Genomic DNA, 12,209 nt, shown 5'->3' with positions numbered 1-12,209 from the left:
CATGGACTACATTGCCTCTCCAATCATAAGTTGCAGATGCATATAGTTGTTACGGTTAAAACGTGTGGTGCTTTCCAAAGTTGTTGGGGGATCTCATGCTGGATCCAAGGTATCTTCTTGCTGCCAACAACAGTAACTGAGTCATTTTAGAGAGGCGAAAGATTTTTGCATTTTAGCCCCGCAGCCAAAAAACATAATTGAGAAACAATTTTGCACATCAGTGTGCATTAGTCTGACAAGATATACAGTAGCTCCCTGCTTTTCATGGGGTTTACAATCCAGGGCCACCAGCAATTGGTAAAAAACTGTGAGTAATTCATTGTTTTTGACACACGGCTTGCTCCCCCCCACCCCCACATTCTCTTGCTAGCTTAACGTTGATGTTCTCCTCTACTGCGATTTTAGATTTAGAACATCCAACCATCTTCCATGTCGCTTATCCTCACTAGGGTACGGGTATGCTGGAGCCTATCCCAGCTGATTTCGGGCGAGAGGCGGGGTACACCCTGGACTGGTCGCCAGCCAATCGCAGGGCACATATAGACAAACAATCATTCATTCACATTCGTACCTATGGACAATTTAGAGTCGCCAATTAACCTTGGAATGTGGGAGGAAACCGGTGAAAGCCCACACACATATGGGGAGAACATGCAAACTTCACACAGAGATGTCCAACGGAGATTCAAACGCAGATCTTCCCGATCTCTTGACTGTGTGGCCAACATGCTAACCACTAGGCGACCGCGCGGCCGATTTAGAACATTTGCAATCAAAATGACTGTCTTAATTATTAGATTTAAGCTCCAGAACCCTCTCCTACTCGCTTCAATTGCCATTGTTTCCTCTCGACACAATCCAGGTTTAAGCCCTAAATATGCCTCACACATAAATTAAACGTATAAATTAAAGTAGGCCTACTAAATGTATCAGTACTCACCACTAATGAATGAATGATTGTCAAAGCCAGTGCTTCCATAGCCAAACAAACTTCCATCTCAGCACACAACTATTGTGCATTGAAGGACTGCCGAACAAAGTGCGGAATCTCAGCTTGACAAAAAAACATTAACAGTGAAGCATAAAGACATTTTGTGGGCTTTCTAACAGTGATAAATGTATGCTGCACATTTTACTCGTGTTACAATCAGGGTTGTCACGAGACATCCAACTCACGCGACGAGGCAATGCATGAGATTGGGTCCATGAGAACGAGATGAGACGAGATTTTAACATTAATTTTATGAAAAGTACAATAAAAAATGACTTGACAAACTTTTTTATTTAATAGTGTCACAAAACAATCAAAGCAGGTTGAATTTTTTGTTGCACAAACTGACACTAATTATTGTCACCAATTTTTGAGACCAAATAAACCACTAATATTATGATAATAATAACAATAATAGCAATAATAATAATGCATTATTTCCTTTAATATGTCATCTTTCACTCTGTAAAGTTGTGGAATTGCCGTTTCTGATGTATTTTTTCACAGGCAATTAGTACTGTCTGTCAAACGTTTGCAGCATGTCTTGAAATGCTGGCTTTTCATCTGTATTAAAGAGCAACAGTTAATTTGCGATGACTTTCTGTGAATGCAAGCAATTTTTCACTGTTCCGTTTGTATTTACATTGTCAACTAAACATCTCAGTGAGTGTTGACTGTCGGGATAAACTTTCTGCATCTGTGTATTTTTTTTTCCAGGTCGGAAAACTGAGTCAGGTCAATATGTTCGAAGTGGGCAAGTTCGTTTTAGTGCCTTTTATGTTGCTATTACTTTCGAATAAATTCGGCATACTGGCTTGTTTTCGTTGATGGGGTCACCTTGCTCATTCATATTCCCACATGAGGGCTGTGGCATTTGGCTTTACAAGCATCTTAGATTACTCTTCCCCACTATTCTGCTTTGTGTGTGTGTATGCTAGCGTCCCCGCTTCCCCCCCACAAGAGACAAAACTGTATGACTGATAAAAGATCTCACTCTGTTTGCTGTTGTTCTATGAGCGTTTAGATGCTGGATCAATGTGCACAGTGAACCCAAGTTCATTTTCATTTATCGTGTGATTAATTTATTTAATTATTCTTGCTAGACAGTATTTTTCTGAACTCTTGTCACGTTTTAATCTTGTACACCCGTATTATTTGTAAATAGAATATTTTCGTAGTTAGAGCATAGAAAACCTGTTTACAACCTTCTAAATACTGTTTTTAAACATTATTAAAGCCCATTAGACATGAAATAACACCCCTATAGTCACCTTGACACTTGTATTACCCAATATAGTATACATAATATGAGCAAATAAGCCATTTAAGACATAAATAAGACTCGTGCTCCTGCGTTTTGTTGTAAATGCATTCTGTTGCTGGAGGAGCTGACTGAGGGGTGGACAGGAAGTGATATGTGTTATGTCCGCAACAGTAGCCCATGTTTTTATTCGGGATTATTGGGCCTGTTGTGAGATAAGTCAAACTTGCAATAAAAGTCTTTTGTTCCTGCGATCAAGTCTGGTGCTTGTGTGTCTTACATTACACGAAAAGTGATCAGTGGAGAACACAACATATCATCCCAACCTCTTTGAATGAAGTCATTTGTATTTTAGTTCCATCCATATTTTATTGGCTAAAAATAGGCTATATTCATCCACAAAACAGCATGATTTATTTATATATTTTTGAAAAACTGTCAGAGTGAAGCCGTGAAATTCGAAGCGCAAAATTGCGAGGGATTACTGTATATATTACATAGTATAACTTCCCACCACTATTTGAGAAGCACTGGTATAAACTATTTACAGCTAAATTAAATAGTATGTTTTGTACATACTATACTGTATAATCATGCTTAATTAACACAATATATAAAATTGTACAAAAAGTTAAACCAGTGTTTAACGTTTTAAAACTCAGAGAAAATCACATTCATTCTTGTGCCTTTCATGGCAGAGGGCATGGGTTCAATTCCTGGCCCTGATGCAATTGACTCACTGTGGCGACCCCTGACAGGGAAAAGCCGAGAGAAGACAAGCAAACTCTGCAGAACTAATCAAAAGGCACCTAGCTCCCCAGAACATAAGAAATATATCCGCACTGGAACGCTAATCGCTGTTAAAGGCATGGTCCTCACATAAAGCAAGGTCATCTTTAACACTGCACAAGGAACGCCTTTACGATATCCAGTAAGACTCCAGGCTTGAAGTGTCTTGGTTGGTTAGCAATTAAGTTGTGCTTGGCTCAGCAGTTAACTCTTTATTGTCACAGCACCGAGGTAATTACCTGAGGGAATACAAGGAGGTGTCTATTTGGGGAAAGGTGCTTATTTGTTCAAGTGGTGATTGAGGAAACATAGTAGCTTTTCACAGGGGTTAGGCTCCGGGACCACCAGAGAATGGCGAAAAACCGCGAGTAATTGATACGCCCATAAAAATGTCTATTCATGAAACACGGCTCACTGCCCCCTCCTTCAAACCCTCCTGCTACCTGATGTTGACATTTTCCTTCAATTGTGGCTCTTCAATTGCCATAGCATCTCATAACACAATCCAGGTTTAAATCCTGAATATGCCTCACACACTTATTTAAAATGTAAAATGAAAAGGTAATTACGACTAATGAATGATAATGTAAGATGGACAGATAGAATCTGAGTCACGGTTTAGCCTTTCACCTGGTCGTCCGGCTAGCAGTAAAGGCCAGCAAGCTAGAGAAAGCGTTTTTCCAAGCCACGTCTACGTAATCAACACTAGTTGCCTGTTGTAATTCCACTAATGACATACAATTGTATATTAAATTCAATTAACTAGGGATTCTCCGATCAGGGTTTTATGCTGCCAATTCCGATCAACCAGGACTGAAATCCATGTGATCGATATCTATCACATGGATTAATTATACCTTTTTACATTTATTTATGATGAGTGCTATTGGCCAGGGGTGCCGTATAAAGGGGAAAAGTCAAGACACTTCCAAGGTCCCTTGACTGCCAGGGGGCACACAAAATAGGTAATTACTCATAAAATTAGTAAGTAATTAATTAATGGGTGGGGGAGACGTGATTTTTTTTCATGGGACATAGAATTTCTGGCTGCACCCCTGCTACTGGCTATATGATATGAAAAAAGGCGACCTAAAATCACCTTAATTTAGACAAAAACATATTTTGCTTACTTTTTCAAGAGACATATCACTCTTGAAACTCACAGAGGATGAGATGCCTTCTTTCACGAGACTTTCATTGTGAGAGTACATTGGTGGAGCGCGAGCAGGACTTCCAGGTAAGTGAGAGGTAAATGACAAAGGCCGGTCATCTCGTCCGAATTCAATTATCCTTTGGGTTATTAGCTTAGTCTCCTGATTGTCACACACACATACGGGAGAGTGTTGGCCACATGGCTGCGTTAGCTGCTGTTGGAATGATTGTCACACCATGAGCCTCGAAAACGCATCATACTCCATCACATGTTTGTTCTTCAAATGCCGGATTAAAGCGTATTAATGTGCTGCCCACGGAAGATTGTTTTCATGGCATTTGCTGGCTGTTAAGTTCCACACGGCAGACATGTTTTTGTTTTGAAGGAAAGTGGGAGGACAACACTGCCAAAGACGTTAATTAGGGCAAGACACTACACTGCACGAAGGGATCACTGCGGGCTGCAATAGTACTAGCCACAGGTGATCGGCGTTGAAATGCATTTATCGGCATATGTGATTTTTCATGTAAATCGTCCGATACTGATTGGTGGCCGATCGAACAGACCGAGCCTCGTATAAACAAATTTAAAAGTATAAAATCAATAGGTACTGACCAATATGAATGATAATGGAAGATGGAAGATAATTTGAAGATGATCGAAGCCAGCGCTTCGGTTGCCTCTTGTCTGAGCACACAAATATGGTGCGTGTAGAAGCTCCGATCAATGTGCAAAATCGCGTTGCTTGACGGAAAAACATTAGCAGTGAAACATAAAGACATAAACATGTAAAAATGATGGGCTTTCAAACAGTGTGGTAGCTATATGTATGTCGTACATTTTGCCCATGTTATAACCTATTTCTAAGTTTATAACTTATTGCCAACATGTGTTTATTTTTATTTTCTATTTTTTGGGGACAATTTTTTAAATAAAATTAAATTAAATTAAATAATTTTTTTTAAATTAAATTAAATTTTTGAACAAAAAAATGTAAATACATTTTTTTGTTCAAAAATACACAAAATTGTAGGGCCACGAGTGCTAAAATGCAAATGTGTGGAGATCCACTGTACAATATTTTGGTATCAGCTCATACTGCTGTTATTATTCTATGAAGTGACTCTAATGGAAAAGTACAACATACAGTATCCTTTAAAAAAATGCACCCTTCCAACTTTTTTTTGTGCTTTCTTAATTGACTGGGAATACAATACAAGATATCGAAGAGAAAATTGCTATAAAGTCTTTGGAAAATTTATTAGAACACCCTACTTTCTTTGGTTTATTGTTCCATTTTAATGCGTGGTACAACTAAAGGTACATTTGTTTGGACAAATGTAATGATAATAACAAATAAAGCTCATAAGAGTTTAATTCAAGAGCTGATATCTAGCAACTTCCATGGTTTTCTTGACAATAACCAAAATCACTTGTATATCACGATCGGAGACACAACTGAACTCTGCTGAAAACTAACACACACTTATAAATACACTCACACAGACACACACACAATGGCGCCATTACAACAAAGTACAAAGTAAAGGCTCTACTTGATGAAATGGCACAAAGCACAAACAATAAAAGCAAATATGTCCCTGCCACCAACCGAGAACTACACAGGAACATAAGATGACACTTTTTGTATTTGATTGTGCATATTTTATCTTAGTAGTTGTCTTTATTGCGCTTGGCAACTGCCTTTTGGTGAACTTGTGGTGGAGCACATATTGAATCGATTACACAAGACGGACCTATCTTAACCAATGGATGTCAAATGAAGGAAATTACATTCTACGACGACATTAGAGAAAAAGATGGCAAGAGATATAATCATAAAATGCAGATGTGAGGAGAGAGAGAGAAGAAAAGAGCTCCATAATGACTGCTGGTTAGGTCATTCAGTGTGCCAGCTCCCTAATTTAGTCTTGCATCGCAAAGCTGAATCATGGTATGACCCTCAACTAAAGAGCCAGTGTTTGAGGTTGACCTTGTCTTGCCTTTAGCACATGGAGACGCAACCACTTCAGAGTCCTTCCCATCCATCAAGAGGAAATTGGTCATAGCAATGACTGACGGTTTCACTTAAGGGGTTTTCCCAACAATCGCAGGGTATGAATTGTGTCTGTATGTGAGTGACATTCATTGTTAAACAGAGCTTTCATTTTAGCCTCTTGTGTACATGATCTCATGCAAGAAAAAAAAGCAAGTGAAAATATCGCTTTTGTGCAGCTCTCATCCTATTTTGTTTGGTTAGTTGAGAATACGGAACGTCAAAGCAGCTGACCAGTAAATAGTCCGGAATCTGTCGTTGCCGTCTTGCTCTGTGTCATGCAAGACCTCAGCTAAAATGATATACATCGAGAGACTTCACCTCCATGAGCATCTAAATGAAAACTTTTTTTTCTCTTTGGCGTTTTCTATATTGTAGGGGAGGGCGCCAACACAGATGAGTACTGCAAAATGTGATGGACAGACCCTCCAGGATTTCGCAATGTTGTGATCGTGCCAATTCACACAAATTCAAACAATGCTTGCAATCCCTTCACATTTTGCCTAGTCATCGTCATTTTCGCCTATTGAATTTGTCCCCGACTCAAACGCGCAGGCCAACTGTTATTGTCCCATTGTCCCTGCATGGCTCATTCACATCCTCACTTGTGAGTTGTGGATGTGTGGTGATAATCTCTCATCATCTCTCATTTACCAACAAAAATCACCCCTACAGATCACACTCAACAGTTCCCCGATGTTCTCAATGAAAACGGAGGTAAACTGTGTGCAATGTGTTGGATCATAAAAGAAAGTTTACGATCGACAAGCGCTTTTCAGCATATACAGAGAATGTCTGCAACTTGTGGACAACAGAGCAGACTGTATGGTAGACTAGGCTTTGGTGGTGTTTGTTTTGCAAACTATGCAGGCATTTGTGTAAAATGGTCATTTTTTTCTCATGTGAAGGCTGAGATATCATTTTTTGGTCTTTTCGTCAAAGGAATACAGGTGCACTTTGTTGTGGCTGAAGAAAACCTGTTTTGCACATTTTGTGTGCCATTGTTGGTAAGCTGCTTTTCTCAGTCTTTTTATTCTTTAAATTTCTTCATGAATGAATTATTCCTCAACAAATTCCCTAATATAATTACACAGAGAGGAAATACCAACCATTTATTGCAGCTTTCACATTTTCACGCAACTTTTTTACCTAAAATACACTTTCATCACAACTTTTAAGAAAAACTTCTGAAATCAGGCATCTAAAAAAAAAAAGTCCGCAAGATCCTGGGTGGGTAAATTGCAGTCAGTGTTCAAAAACTGACTGAGTTTAATATGCAAAGCAGGGATTCTCCCATCGAGCCACTGATAAAAATCGGTCAATTTCCGTGAAAAAGCATGTGATCGGCGTATGCCGATAAATGCCTTTCAACGGCGATCACCTCTGGCTCGTACTATTGCAGTATGTGGCCTGAGTGAGTTTCTCGGGCCCACGTTCCTTTCCTTCAAACTGTGCAGGCATGCCAAACCCAAAACAATCATGTCTGCCGTGTGGGACTTACCCGTCGTTTGTGAGTGTGATATAAATTTAGCAGATTGCAAAACATGCCACGAAAAATATGTCACTATGTGACCACTTTAATAAGCTTGAATTTAATACGTCATTTAAAGAAGAGTATGGTGAGTTTTTGAGGCTCACGATGTGATCATCAGTCAAATGGCAGCTAATGGAGCCAAAATGCTGGACACTCGCCCGTATATCTAAAGCAAATAACCCCAAAATATAATTTAATTCATTGGATGAGACGACCATCCCTCGTCAGCGGTGGAAGACACCAGGTTCGCCCGGCTGCAGGGACTGGATGATGACTGGGGGGGATGGACATGGGAGAAAGTATGCTGCATTTAGTTAGTTTAAAGGGCAGTTCATGCCTTGTTGGGTGTGGGCGCGATTCCTCCTCCTGTCCCGCACTGGCCTGCGCTCACACTGAGCATTCGAGCATCAACAGTTTGCTTGTCCCGTCACTTCTATTATGCTGTGTGACTGCAATTTCCCTAACTTTGTGGATATTTTTCCAGTTGTATTTTGAGTTATTCAGATATTGTGCTAGATGGCTGCTGTCATTAATAGTTTGCGAGTGGAGTGATCGTATCAATTGAACTTTATTACACATGTGAATGTAGTCGGGGTAAGTGAGAGTGCTGTGGCTTGAAATCTTGGATCATTCTGAGTCTCTGTTTCTATTACAAATTGTGTCAATTAAGAACTTGCGAGCAGTGATCGCATTACAGTCATTCTATGACTCCGCTAGATTGTGTGCGTGCATGCAATGCATTTAAAAGACTGGTATTTCCTCTTCTTTTAGCAACATTTCAGGTCTCTTCTCACTTGTGTGATCGTTAAGAATTTTACTTCAGACATTGTACATTTAAGGAAGAGGTTTATGATGGCGACAATTTGTCTCCATTACTTCCTGTGGAAGAAAACAAATTCTCAGTCTAACCTGCGCCCCAAAATGTTTAGCCTCAGGTTACACTGTACATGATCTTGTCTAATCAATCATTTTACTCTTTAAAGAGGACAGCTTGAAACGATGTGACACACATATAATACCTATAACAAACACTGTAGGAAGCGCCTGTCAATCATTCCCACAACGACCACTCACAGCCATGTTTACGAGAGGCTACAACAACATGATTTCTGCATAGTTAAACAATAAAGGCAATGTGGTTTGGGCTAAGTTAACATACTGGCTTGTTTTTTGTGGCTACGTTAAAATCCCGAAGCAAAGAACAGTGTCACAGTCTGGTTGTCGTCTCCTCAAAGTGTCACCCTACCCATCATAATTTTCAGCGATTATGTCAAAACAGATAATCAGATATTGTTTCTAGAATACATTCTTTTTTTCATTTGCAAGCAAGACAGACTGGTATGACACAAGATAGTTTAGTTAGCTGCAATGTGTTTCATGAATTAAACTGCATAATTTGAAGTTGTATAATATAAACTGCTCAAAAAAATAAAGGGAACACTTCAACACAATGTAACTGCAAGTCAGTCAATTGTTGTCAACACATTAAACTATGTAAAGAACAAAGTGTTTGATAATAATATTTTATTTATTAATGTCGAGGATGTGTTATTTTAGTGTGCCCTTTATTATTTTTTAGGTCGCATAACGTAAATTCCACTGAATGTAAAGAATTTATGTAAAGTTTTTGCATCGTATTACGTAAGAAATTCCATATAACGTAAAGCGTCAAGTCGGTGCAAGTTCAGAAATTCGATTTGAATAGCGCGCGCGACAGAGAGAGGGAAACATTTTCCATGACTAACAGAGTACACTTGGTGACGTCTTCTGACGCTTCACGCTCTCATTGGCTGATTATCGGGGCACCGCCTACGCTCTCATCTCATTGGCTGACTTATACAGTGAGTACATGACGTTGTGTGAGAGACAGGCTTCTCCCTTCAACCTCCCTTCCCCTTCGTAGTCGCTCTTAAACTAGTTCGCCAAAGGGGTGAGTTTGGGAAGATCTTGGAACGGATTAGGCTATTTACATGTATTTTACGCTTCGTATAACGTAAAAACCCTGTAACGTAAACGTTCTCTGAACGGATTATTTACGTTGTAGGGGCGTCTACTGTATACATAGATGCATAGACAGGTTATTAATCCTGTGATGGAGATTTTTACATTTTAAGGAATATCTAGAGCAGGGGTCACCAACGTGGTGCCCGCGGGCACCAGGTAGCCCCCCACGACCACATGAGGTGCCCGCAAGCCTGCTTTTCATTCAGGTTTTCAGTTAATAATGTGACAACACCAGAAAGAAAAGTATTCTGAAACATAAAATGTGAGTTGTGGATACCAGCATTTTGTGAATGTTTTGGTAAAACAAGCATATTTGATCTGTTTGGGTTGAAATAAGGTATGAAAATCATTTCTACAAAAAAGAGTAGCTCGTGGCCATTTTCATTTTGTAAAAGTAGCTCTCTCAAGAAAAAACGTTGGTGACCCCTGGTCTAGAGGTAGGGCGTTAATTGGAAAGCTAGAAACACAAATCAACACAAATAATTCCTGACAAAGAACAGCTCAGAACAGATACTTGTATTGTATTTACATTGTTAAATCTGTAAAAATTAAAGTACGTATTTTCGCAATTCAGCAATCGCAACCCACAAATTTGCATATTTTTGATCAAAACATTGTTTTCATTGTTATAGGCAGAAAAGCCATCTAATTTGCCCAACAGTAAAGCTTGAGTGGCACAGAAAGTAATCAAAGTCAAATTGAATCAGCTTGATTTTTGCACCCACGAACCAACAGAACCTTATCAACTCAAATGCCTACCCCTCTCACACACTAACCAAAAACAACACATGTGGAACAGGCAATGTAATTGCACCACATGGACTACGTGGGTATCAAAATAGACGCTTACATTATACGTTTTCATTATTTTTGGTTGCACCTTGAGTGAGGGAAGCATTTGGTTTGATGACCTCCTGTTGGTGTCCAAATAGACATTTTCATGGGCATCTCAATAACTTGTCAGTGGGGATCTACTATTACCATATCTACTATATTTCACTATACAGGGTGGGCCAAAAGTAGGGTTACAGTTACTTCATTATCTGTTTCACCTAAACAATGAAGTAACTGTAACCCTACTTCTGGCCCACCCTGTATTCTACTATATTCTATTACTATATCTACTATATTCATTAAGAAAAATGATATGAAAGCACTCTGTCTTGAGGGAAAAAATACACTGTTCATACTAAGATAGGACTCAAAGACCCAAGACTCAAAGCTAAGGTAGCACAAATGGAAAACACCCGGGACTGAGGGGGTGCACGGCCATACAGTGAAAATAGTACCAAAAAAATAAGTATTCTCACATTTCCAGTTTCTCACCCAAATGTAATAATTAGAGGTCAAGCATTGTTGCTGTGTTAAATGTTTGTGGCAGAGTGTGAACAAGATCATACAATTTTCATTCTGGGACATTTCAAGAGACAATTACATTTTTCCCATGTGCCAAAATTTAATGGTTTCTTTGTATGCACACGCTCGGCTAACTTGACAGTGGGGGGTGGGGGTGGGTAATTAAAATATGCATCTTAACAATCCCTTAGTAATATGTTTTTTTTTTGCATAAAGAATAGATTAATCATTGCATTGAGATGATGGTATGCATGGGGAACAGTGCAGAGTGCAGTGAAACAGGTCATTAATATTACAGAAACTAATGAAGCAACTTCATGGTCCAACTCTCCCACAGCAGCCGCACACAAATAATAGATGCTCCTAACTCATCGGGTGATGGCGTAAGAATGTTTATGCAAATTATTTGTAATATATTGATCCACAAAGTGGAAAATAAGCAATTTTCTCTCGCATAGAGGAAGAGGCGAGGTCCGTTGCCCCATTAGGGACTGGCAGACATCTCTGTGAAGTCCACTTCCCAATCACTGGCTGTCACTGTGATGAATCCCACAGGGAGTAGCTATAAGTGGCCCAGACAGCCTGACTGATCAGAGGTCAGTTCTGCCTTTCACTCCCAGTGATCAAGGCTCTGATTTGTGGAGGATACTTTGATTCCAAGTCTGCCCCTCAGAGGGAGGCTGATGCATTCACATCTCCAGTACATCATTCACAGATACGTTGCAGCATTCTTTATAGGCTCCAAAAACTATTTTCCGACCATATAAAAGGACAGCACCGGTATTTTCTTAATTAGTGTGTGGAAATGCTAACTGAAAATTAAAGCACGGCACGCTTTGCATTGGCTAAACAGTATGTAATATTAACGAGAGCAGATCTCTATATGTAAGGCACTGTTAATGAAACATAGATGAGACCCTTGGCATGATTCTCTGGGGTTAATGCCAGATTATGTGGCTGAACCCTGTAATCCCTCAGACATAATACTCCTCAAGCTGGTCGTCTCATGCAGAATGGATGTTGTGGGTGTCTTCTGGTACCCGTAGCAGGAAGTGGAGGCACAGT

The sequence above is a fragment of the Dunckerocampus dactyliophorus genome, chromosome 4, assembly GCF_027744805.1.
Source record: "Dunckerocampus dactyliophorus isolate RoL2022-P2 chromosome 4, RoL_Ddac_1.1, whole genome shotgun sequence".
Classification (NCBI taxonomy): domain Eukaryota; kingdom Metazoa; phylum Chordata; class Actinopteri; order Syngnathiformes; family Syngnathidae; genus Dunckerocampus; species Dunckerocampus dactyliophorus.
The sequence above is the reverse complement of the archived record's forward strand: the minus strand, read 5'-3'. Positions refer to the sequence as shown.